We start from the raw sequence: 12,011 nt of genomic DNA on the forward strand, positions 1-12,011 counted from the left end.
GCATTGTCTGCACGACTGGAGTTTTCTGTCACACTGCAGTTAGGAACCGTTCCTGAGTGTCGCTCTGGGTGCTGGAGTGTTTGTCAGGAGTTTGTTTCAGCAGAACACAGAACAAACAGCGAACACAGAGCTGTTTGTTGCTGAAGGATATTTAAAACAACTATTAATGGTTGACCATCAGTCATCTTTGCATGCGAGGCCTTTTGAACTGAAAGCTCTTATGTCAGCGAGCTACAATAACTATCACATCGCCAGCCCGTGTGATTGAGTGAGAATATAGATATATAGCTCTGTAATCTATATTTTAATGTTGACCTGACGTATTCACATTGTACACTCGGAGCTAACAGCTCTGTTGCAGCTGATCATTTCTGTTTTGAGCAGTCAGAACCAATCAGAGGGCTTACCACAGCAGCTCGTCTACCTCCAGACTCTCCTAGCATCCTCCTGCGGCACATGACTCGGCACAGACAAAGAGTTGTGAAAAGTTGTGCTGATTTAAGCTGAGTGGCACATTTTTGTTACACAACAGCGGATGTTCTCAGGCCCAGCAGATACAGTCGTTCATTCATAATTCTTTTGCTTTGTGGATGCTGAACGTGGACTGAACGTGGACTCAGCTGTGGAGTCCAGAGACTCCACAGCTGAGTCTTTGTTAAAGGATTAAGGTCGTCTGGCCTCGTACGGTAGGGCCGCTTCTGTTTTCCTAGCCTGTGACTCTGCTCCACAGATCCTTGGTGTGTTTGTGGTCTTTCTGCTGTCTCTTTGTTTCTGTTTGTCTGTGACATACAGCCCTGTGCTTAATTTGTTACCAATAAGAGCCCCGTCCTCTGCTTTCATCTACTCAGTGAGAGTGATGAGGCAAAGCAGCAAAAACCCCAAACATAAAACAACGAGCATCGTCTCCCTGTGCTGATGTGGTTCAGTGAGTCATCTTCCCCTCGTCCTCTGCTGTACAGACTGTTTGTGTTCAGCTCATCTTTGCTGCATGTGAACTTTGAACTAACTTACTAATTTAACCACCAAACAAGTTTGTTTCATTGTCCATCCACCTTTCCACTGTCTGCTTCTTATCCAGTGTTGGGCTGCAGGAGCAGTAGTCTAAACAGAAAACCAGGACCTCCCTCTTCCAGCCACCTCCTCCGGGTCATCTGGGGAGACGCCAACGTGTTGGCAAGATGTGTCTTTCAGCTGACTTGGGAATCAGTGTATCCTAGATTTTTATTTTTACTTATTTTGAACCAGTTGCCCTAATCACCTCCCGCACCACCCTGATGATATCTACCTAAAAATAAGCCGGTTTGGTTTGACGTGTAAGTCTGGCCACATCTTTGGTGCAGAGCTGTCACGTTTCTACTCGAGTTTCAGAGACCAAGTCGTTTCAGTCTCTTGTTCAGTGGTGACACATTACGTATTAACACTGTTTTCCAGCTGTGGTGTTCAGTCTTCTGAGAACTGTTGGGCGTCTGTCTCTGACTGAATCTAAAGTGTATCTATAACGACTGGCTGCTCTTTGAGTTCTTTCTGAAACTGATCAAGTTACCACTAAAATACATTTATGAAATGCAGAATCATGATTCTTGGTAAATGGTAAATGGCCTGTATTTATATAGCGCCATTCTTGGTGAAATATCCATATTTACTGTGTTTCTAGTTATAAAGTTACAGAAAAGCCAGTGGGTAACACAAACCAGAGCTCTGGCAGCTGTGGAGACATGGCAGGTATACCTGTATATTTCATCCCATTTCTGGCTCCGCTAATCTAATCTCTTCCTGCTTTGACAAGTCAGAGTACAGCAAGATTGAGTCTTCCATCTTTCTAGTGAATGTGACTCCTCTGCTGCTTTTAGTCAGTGTAAACACAGGGACTGTCTCCCGCCTCCATCAAGCCTGCACAACCTCCCGCTGCTCTCGGCTTCTTGTGACATTGAACAGCGTCGATCCTGACTCTGATTCTGCAGCACAGGGACACTCGCTCCAGGTCAGGCCAGGCCGTGATGGCTGCATGCTGTACCTTACACTGGATCTGTCACTATCCATGTTTCCTCCTCATTTGTCTTTTATCAGGTACAAGGACGACTTTTGTAATTCTGACCCTTTGAAAAACTGATACAGAGTCTTTGTTTATAAATAAAACAGCCCTTTGGTGTCATTTTCCTTAAATTTCCAGGGAATTTTGCTGAATTAGGGCCGTCATTTTCAAGAGAAAAAGGGGTAACAATTACAAAGGACAGGAGGCCTGCATTAAGAAGAGATTTTAGGTAGTGAACAAATTCGGGGTATTTTTGACGAAAATGTTACATTACATTAACACAGCCCACATCCCTAAAGTGACTGCATTTATAATACAGCCCATCTCAGACTGTTACTCATACAGTGGCTTGCAAAAGTATTCGGCCCCCTTGAACTTTTCCACATTTTGTCACATTACAGCCACAAACATGAATCTATGTTATTGTAATTCCAGGTGAAAGACCAATACAAAGTGGTGTACACGTGAGAAGTGGAACGAAAATCATACATGATTCCAAACATTTTTTACAAATAAATAACTGCAAAGTGGGGTGTGCGTAATTATTCAGCCCCCTGAGTCAATACTTTGTAGAACCACCTTTATCTGCAATTACAGCTGCCAGTCTTTTAGGGTATGTCTCTACCAGCTTTGCACATCTACAGACTGAAATCCTTGCCCATTCTTCTTTGCAAAACAGCTCCAGCTCAGTCAGATTAGATGGACAGCATTTGTGAACAGCAGGTTTCAGATCTTGCCACAGATTCTCGATTGGATTTAGACACCAGACAGGTCAGGGATAAAGTTATTGAGAAATTTAAAGCAGGCTTAGGCTACAAAAAGATTTCCCAAGCCTTGAACATCCCACGGAGCACTGTTCAAGCCATCATTCAGAAATGGAAGGAGTATGGCACAACTGTAAACCTACCAAGACAAGGCCGTCCACCTAAACTCACAGGCCGAACAAGGAGAGCGCTGATCAGAAATGCAGCCAAGAGGCCCATGGTGACTCTGGACGAGCTGCAGAGATCTACAGCTCAGGTGGGGGAATCTGTCCATAGGACAACTATTAGTCGTGCACTGCACAAAGTTGGCCTTTATGGAAGAGTGGCAAGAAGAAAGCCATTGTTAACAGAAAACCATAAGAAGTCCCGTTTGCAGTTTGCCACAAGCCATGTGGGGGACACAGCAAACATGTGGAAGAAGGTGCTCTGGTCAGATGAGACCAAAATGGAACTTTTTGGCCAAAATGCAAAACGCTATGTGTGGCGGAAAACTAACACTGCACATCACTCTGAACACACCATCCCCACTGTCAAATATGGTGGTGGCAGCATCATGCTCTGGGGGTGCTTCTCTTCAGCAGGGACAGGGAAGCTGGTCAGAGTTGATGGGAAGATGGATGGAGCCAAATACAGGGCAATCTTGGAAGAAAACCTCTTGGAGTCTGCAAAAGACTTGAGACTGGGGCGGAGGTTCACCTTCCAGCAGGACAACGACCCTAAACATAAAGCCAGGGCAACAATGGAATGGTTTAAAACAAAACATATCCATGTGTTAGAATGGCCCAGTCAAAGTCCAGATCTAAATCCAATCCAGAATCTGTGGCAAGATCTGAAAACTGCTGTTCACAAACGCTGTCCATCTAATCTGACTGAGCTGGAGCTGTTTTGCAAAGAAGAATGGGCAAGGATTTCAGTCTGTAGATGTGCAAAGCTGGTAGAGACATACCCTAAAAGACTGGCAGCTGTAACTGCAGCAAAAGGTGGTTCTACAAAGTATTGACTCAGGGGGCTGAATAATTACGCACAGCCCACTTTGCAGTTATTTATTTGTAAAAAATGTTTGGAATCATGTATGATTTTCATTCCACTTCTCACGTGTACACCACTTTGTGTTGGTCTTTCACCTGGAATTCCAATAAAATTGATTCATGTTTGTGGCTGTAATGTGACAAAATGTGGAAAAGTTAAAGGGGCCGAATACTTTTGCAAGCCACTGTATGAGTGCTGTGAAATGTTATCTTTGTGTAGCAAATACTTTTCAAGATATATTTTTAAATTTTCTGTTGACTCACTTTCAGTGCATTGAAATCAATATTTGAACACGACTATGTTAAAAACTGCTAAAGATGAAGGCCTGTTCTCACCATCAGAGTCAGGACCTGTAGTTTGGGACGGCTACGGTAGAAAATGTCTAAGTCTCACGTTTGAACACACACTATAACAAACTTTAGATTGGAAAAGACAGATTTGATTGTAAATAATTATATGTGACAATAACGCAAAAAAGAAGCAAAAGTCGTTAGACAATGCAACAAGTCTCAAAAACAAACATATTAGTAGATATACTCATTTAAATGAAAACATTTCCAGATCGTAGAATAATTGAGTTGAATAGTTTTTGTTTCTGAAACCTGCTTCATTCTATTTTATCTCATTTCTGAAGCATTTTAGATGCTGTGGTTCAAAGTTTACATATATATGCTTCATTTCTTTTCACATTCCTGTGTTGATTCATGCAGGACACAACGCTGCTGGACTCATTCATAGTTCAATTCAGAGATGTTGCTTCTTGTTCTTTTCAGTTTGAATTAATATAGTTTTAAATAATGTAACTTGATCTGTTAAACAATCAGTTTATCTGTTCAGAAGTGGGTGTTGTTTTTTTTTATTATTTAACTGCAGACCAAGGATTGTGGTTTTTTTAAAGTCACAAATATATTTATATGTATAAATATGCAAAGTAGGAAAGATGGCAGAGTTTTTATACATCTCAGAATGTCAGCCGGAGCTCAGGCTGCTCGCTCGTACAGCCTGTGCAGCCAACATCACTGCGTAGGGACTGAATTTGTCTCCTCTCTTTAAAATTCTCTCAACGTACTGACTTCTTAAAACACTTGCAGTTTGTTTCATCCTTCTGCTAAAACCTTCACTTGGTACAAAGTCTATAAGGTCAAAGTATGAAATGAAGTCCAGCTGTACACTCTGAGGGTTTGCCTTTAAGCAGTGAGTTTTGTTCTACGCACAGACGCACAGGACGTGACGGTTTATCTTCCTACCATCAGTGTGTCGGCCCGTCACTGTAAAATAACTACAGTTACAACATCAGATTCCTTAAAAATGCCTTGAAGCTGGTCAGTCCTCTGGTACCGAATACTGACCACATGAGGACAGAAGATTAGAACACGTCTTTCTTCTTAAGCGTGAACATTGTTAAAATGTGTAGTATAAAATGTGAGACTTCCTGTTGTCTCCATGATTGAATACGATGTTCATGTATAAGAAACTTACAGCTCATGTGAAATACTGAAAGTCATCGTCTAACCTTTAAAGAATTATTTAATTCATTCCCTCTCTCACTGTGTGTGTGTGTGTGTGTGTGTGTGTGTGTGGGGCTCGTCTTGTCAGCTGCTTTAAACAGTGAATCGTCTTTAAACATTACCTTATTAAGACACAAGCAAAGGAACAGACAGGCAGGAAAGTCTGAAGTGGTTTATCTTCCTTCACTCTCTCACAGGCACTTCAACCAAATGTGTGTAAGGCTCGGATCTGTGTGTATGCAGTTTGGATCAAATAATTATACATTAATAATAAATAATTATTGATATTCAATCACATTATCACAGTTACATTATGTGCTGATTCACACAGTGAGCTGCTCCAGCCCACACAAACACTGCCTCAAGGTTCACATCACTTTTCTTTTGTCCCCCTCAAAAAACTACAAAAAATTAATGGAGAAATTTTTTTTGACACAAGTGGAGAAAATGTTTGAATTGGTTTCTGAGTGGCAACAGTTTTTTAGGAAATGGTAGATCAGGTCCGATGTGCTCACGGTGTTTTTAAGAACCTCAAACTTTACATTTAGATGAATAAATACAGTTTGATCCATACATATGGTGCGAGTGGTCTGCTTCAGATTATCCATACTGCTGCAGCCTGAAGCTCCCCACCGTCTCCAAAGTGCTCCCTCGTCTTTACCTTACAGTGTAAAGTACTTTGGAATGACTGTTGTTGTGATTTGGTGCTTTATAAAAATTAAAAAATTGTCAGTTAATTGTCCAAAGATTCCCAAACAGCTAATACTTTTGTAAACTGCTTGAATTAAAGGTAAATTACAGTCACTGTGTTACTTTCCAAAGACCTGGTTGTAGCTGGTTGGGGGAGGTGCAGTGTTGTTAGTCAGCCTGTCTCAGCCTCCTGCACTCAGCTGTAACAGTGAGGAGATGAACTCCTTGCTTTTAACCTCACTTCACTTTCTTTCTTCCTGCTTTTCCTTTTACGCTTCCCAGTTTTCCCTCCTCTCTTTGGCTTCACCCCCCCTTCTCTCTTCCAGTTGCATTGGTTTCTCAGCTTCCTTCTCCTTTCTCACCGTTTTTCCCACTTCCCATTCCACTCCTTTGTTTCTCACTGTCTTCTCTGCTATCTTCTGTCTCTCCATCTCCTCAGGTCCTAGCTGAGGATCCTTGGTTCCTCTAATATTATCCAATCAGTAATATCTTAAGGGGGCATTTCCTGGTGTGTGGCCCATCCTCTTACAACCATACAAGGTAACAGTGGAATGTCTCAGCTTCATAAGAGCGAGACGCCGGGAGGAGAGGGCGACCTATTCTGATGAGCAATCGTGCCATGAACTCCCACTTAATGTGAAAAAAACGTAACTTTAGGGAATTTTAAAGGAAGCCAGATACGTTTGTGATCTCATCACCAGCAGACTACCAAAGAAGAGTCTTCTAAGAGACAACCAAGGTAAAGGGCAGTGAATTCATTTCACCAGGCAACACTAAGCAACCGGTGAGTGAAGATAAAAAGCAGTGGAGTCCTCTCATCAGTCCAGAGGTGCCGCAGCTCGCCGACCTGCCGCAGAGAGTAAGGTATGATGTTGGCGATGTAATTAGGACTGTGATCTGGGACATGTTGGTGTCACAGCGATGTTTAACTGCCTGTAATCTTGTAGCGATGCACCTGAAAGTCTTCTGTTACACTCCGTACTGTTTTAAAAAGTCAACACATTTTTCTTTGCAGCCTTTAGGAAGTTATTTGTTACACTGTTGCATTCTTACCACTTAGCAACATTAGACGGAGTGTTACAGCAGCCCTGTATCTGCTATCGTAACAGGAGGACACACAGTAACTGTACCTGCACATTTCTGTTTCTAGATGTGAATGAATGCTCCTCCACTGTTATTCCACACAAGCTGAGGTCAGGTGATTTTTAGGGGCCACCAAGCAGAAACCTCTTACAGGACGTTTGTCATATCATCTGAAATCTGTGTACCAAGAAGCACTGATGTCTCAGCACAGCGTTTGCTTTCCCAGGCCACATTTCTCTAACCTTAATCGATGTTTGCGTGGCTTTTTCTGACACGCATCTGATCATTCATTTATTCAAGCTCACACCTCGTGATCCCCATGAAAGCGTAGCTGTACAAAGCAGTTTGATGAAAGAAAAGGTCACTGGAACAAAATACCCATGAATGCAAAGCACTTAATCTCTGCCTTTTTCCTCAGGATGCTGCTTTTTTATGGTAAGTGAGAAAAGATGGAAAAGGAGAATATGTGGAAGAAACATCCTGGGTAAGAGCATTCCTGATATATTCCCAGTCACAGTTTAGCTGTTGATGAAGTTTATGACGCAGTCCAAACGAGAACAACCTCGACTAAAGAGGATCTAACACCGAGAGCACGTTTCATTAAATCCATTATAGAAAAATTCATAAATTTAATGAAGTTCTATTTACTTTCACTCAGAGTTACTTTATGCTTTCATTATAAGGTGATGCTTTTGGAAAATCCTCCATTGTGGCTTTATAATAAATTCTCAGCCATAATAGAGGAGAACTATTGCTAGAATAAAACCCATTCATCTGCTTATTTACACTGACCGCTGCAGATGGACTTTATTAATTGCAGGTTGTGACTAACTTTGTTTGACTGGAATTCAGTTTGGTTTTCTTTGTAAAGCACAATCACAGCAGCAGCACCGTGGGCTCGCTGAGACCAGCGCACAGAAACGATGCTGCCGTCCCTTTGAGGTCCGTGATGGACGTGAGAAAGTGTACACAGAGAGAGAGAGGGAGGAAATGCTGTATTTATTTACCAAGGAGTCAAAATTCTTAAGGGTAATGCTTTAGGAGGACATTCACATAACCCCCTATACACACTCAGACTCTTACACAAGTTCCCTGTGGGACCACAGAGCAGAGATTCCCAGGACAGTTTTCACATGGAAGACGAGGGGGTTAGTGGTGATGCTGCTGGTGTGGGAGTGGGAAGACAGTCTGTTCACACAGATTTTGATGCTTTTCTGCATTTGTTACCTGTTTACCACGCAGCAATACATCCCATAATTATTAGACGGTTTGTGAGGCACCACTTTGTACTTTTGATACTTTTCACTCTTTATTCGTCTTCAGAGTTACTTTATGCTTTCATTATAAGGTGATGCTTTTGGAAAATCCTCCATTGTGGCTTTTTAATAAATTCTCAGCCATAATAGAGGAGAACTATTGCTAGAATAAAACCCATTCATCTGCTTGTTTACACTGACAGCTGCAGACTGACTTTATTAATTGCAGGTTGTGACCACTTTAAGTCTTTTGATCCTAATCTGTAAAAACCATTCTCAGCTCATCGCAGCGTGTACACCTCAGATATCTGTGGTACTTTTACTGCATCAGCTGCTGTAACATCTCTGCCTGCACACAAAACAGGAATTTCAAAGTCGGATGAGGTCATTTAACTCGGACTGCAAATCCCACACAACAGTTTAGATAAAATACTTGTAGATATTCACACAGTATTTAACATCCTGCAGTATTTTTAGCTGATATTTGTCCAAAGTGGTTTTGGTGGTTGTTTCTTCTCGTTCAGGTTCTGTGCCAGTGTTTGGAGCCTGTTTTCATTCTCAGGGTCAAAGGCTGAAGAAAGATGATTAGTTTGTATGTTTGCTTTTCCCTGTTAGACTCTTTCAGTGCTTTTTTCCTTTCTAATTCTTCCCTAATTATAGGCCACACTGTGTTAACTGGAGCAGTCAGCTGATCAGGATCCAGTGAGCCTCAGTGCTCACATGCACATTGCCATTTTTGGTAGTAATGATGATTTAAGTTCTTTTATGTTGACTTTTATGGCTCCTGCTGCTTTTTGCAGACTGTGTGACTTTGTTTATCATTTTATTGGATACATGAGGCTGTCCTGGAGCTTTGATTTGAAAAAAGATGAATTCCACAAACATAGGTGTCACTTGTCAGTGAGAGAGAGAGAGAGGGTATTTGAGTAAGGATGTGATAGATGGAGAGAGGGGCTTCCTGTGTGTGATTTAGGGAGCCAAGGGAAAGAGAAAGAAGACCATATTTGGCAATGTTTGTCTTAGCATAAGACACGGCTCTGACTGTTATCACACTCTGTCTAAACACACACATGCGCGCTCACACACACAGATTCCCACTCGCAGCAGCTAAACCGTCACAGGCTTTATTAACATGTCATGGATTAGTTTAGACTGGGTCGCTGATTTAAAGATGTTGTTTACAGTAACGTCATCATGCTGTTACATTCAGATATTATTAGGCTTTTTTTTAGCAATAGCAAACTGCAGATATGCATCTGATAAATGGCAAAAACCATCGCTCCTCCTGACAAGAGGAAATGTTCAGTATTTCTAGTTTATTAGGAGAAACTTTATTTTCTGTCATTTAAATGCAAAGTGCACCAAAATATATTTGAATCATGGGAGCTGCACAGGTTTTGTTTTCTATTAGAAACCCCCAGGACATGTGGGCAAACTGCTGTGCAGACTTCATAGATCATGTGAGCGCACACAAACTGTGCGTGGAAAAAATGTCTTTGCAACGTTGTTTTCATGTGAATCCATTTCTGGAGAACGTATCTTCAGATATGAGCCACTCTGGGACTGTGGCCTTTCTCACACACAGCCAGACACTGTGTGTGAGAAAGGCAGAAAGGCAAACAGCTGGGTTTTCTTCTTAATATGGTCGTGCTGAGCCCAAACGCAGACGGAGCAGGACTGAGTGAGATAAAGACCTCCTCTCTTTGCTGCCTTTTAAGTGAGTCTTTTACTGGTGTGACTAGAAAAGGGAATGTTGCTGCCGAAGGAGGAGGTGCGGGTGAAGGTTGGGGGGTGGGTAGTGGGGGTGGTGGGGGTCACATACTATCAGTGGGAGCGATCGCAGACTGGAAGAGGGAATGTTTATCCAAAGCGGTGATCCCATTTTCCATGATCCTCAAAATAAGAGACTTGCCCGGGCCTTATATGGTCAGACTGGGAGTTTCCAGCTGAGCAGAGTCAGAACATTTCTGGAAAACACCCGGCCTCTGCTTCTCCCATTGCCTTAAGTCTCTCCGTCTGCTGCACCTTCCTTTGATGGATGAACAGCTCGGAGCACAGAGCGTCTGTTTTCAGTTTTTGGAAAAAGGAATTCTATGAATAATTATTGCTTAGTAGTTTTCTCAGATGGATCCGGAGTAATGTGCTGGTCCGTCCCGAGCCTTTGGCAGAGTTTTAGCGCTCATCCAAACTGAAAACTGTGGGAGAGATGAACAGCTTTCTAAGACTGGCCCAAACAGCAACGACATGTTCCCGTGTCGCAGACAAACATGGACCAGGCCACAGCAGAGTCGATGTTTGAGAGCAGCCAGTTGATTTCCTCCTCACTGAGGCAGACGGCGGCCGTTGTAGAGCGCATGCATTTTCTGTTTCTACTTGTGTATGTTGCAGATGTCTTTCACGTGGACACTGGGATGGTGCCGTCTACTAAGAAATCAAATCATCTCTTGTTTGCTTATTCCTGCAAAAATGTTTGAACTCTGCACTTCATGCCAGTCACACACACACACACACACACACACACACACACACACACACACACACACATGCACGCATCGTGAAAGTGTGATTTCTTTTCTATGATGTGTTCTGAAGTCCACTCTTTTTATTCATATCTAAACTGGTTCCCTCTGTTTTTCTCCAGTTTACTTCCATCCCTGCGGCCCATGGTGCAGTGCTGCATCTCTGGTCAGTTGGTAGTCTGAGATGAAGCACTGTAGCTCGGGACGGAGGGCGCAAATACCAATTTAAACATATCCACCACCAGGACACGTAGTCCAGCAGTAGGTCTCCACAGACCTGCTGCTGGAACAGGAAAAAATCCTGGATCTTGTGAAAGGAGGCAGCTGCAGGCATGGTTGTGGATTTTAGGTGACTGGACTATTAAATTGAATTTATTCCAGTTATAAGAATGCTGGTTTGTCCCATTTCAAGGACAAACTAAATTGGAAACAAGCTGAGAACACATTGTACCTTCCTCTTCTCCTCTCTCCTGGGGTCCAGTTTTCCCAGGAATCCCTTGACCTATCAGAAAGGGGGATTCCTGGAAATACTGTTCTTGGGGGTGGGGCTTATCAGCAATTCTTTGTGCAGTACATTATCCTTTAACTGTAAATGACGTGTATAATATTATTTGCACTGAATGACTTTTGAATTCATTTATTTTTTAAACACAAGAGAAACCAAAGTGAGGAGCAGCTGTAATGTTATTGTGACGTAGAAATATTTACTGTATCACACGTAGTTAAGTGAAGATGGAAGGATTACTGGTTTTAACATTTTATTTAAATGGATTTCCTATTTCGATTCATCCAAAATATGAAGCATTTTTGTCTCTGTGCTGTTTTGGACTACGTCTCCTCTGTTCGTCCGTTCAGAAACAATAAAGAAAAAATCCTCATGACTATGTTCCAACTGTTGATGTCTACTGTGCTTCTTACTTCCTTAAACAGGTATTAAAGGACACAAAATACAGGAAGTTTAAAAATGCCTCGTGTGTAAAGCTGCTAGCACGTCACAGACATCAGTGATCCTGTAGCCTATCCCAGCTGCTGCGAGGTGAGAGACGGGATGAACCCCCGACAGGCTGCTGATCTACTGCAGTGCTAACACAGAAAGATAAAAAACTGTCTCAGTTACACATACGGCCAGT

General features: G+C 42.3%; 1 long non-coding RNA gene across 1 annotated transcript; it reads left to right on the top strand.

The window, feature by feature from the left end:
- The first annotated feature begins 6,608 nt into the window (after positions 1 to 6,608).
- Positions 6,609 to 11,773, top strand: LOC109203265 (uncharacterized). The gene is made up of 2 exons (XR_002063179.2): positions 6,609 to 6,887; positions 7,525 to 11,773. It is a non-coding gene; the product is annotated as an uncharacterized LOC109203265 (long non-coding RNA).
- Positions 11,774 to 12,011: the final 238 nt, after the last annotated feature.

Source organism: Oreochromis niloticus, linkage group LG2, assembly GCF_001858045.2.
Source record: "Oreochromis niloticus isolate F11D_XX linkage group LG2, O_niloticus_UMD_NMBU, whole genome shotgun sequence".
NCBI classification, from domain to species: domain Eukaryota; kingdom Metazoa; phylum Chordata; class Actinopteri; order Cichliformes; family Cichlidae; genus Oreochromis; species Oreochromis niloticus.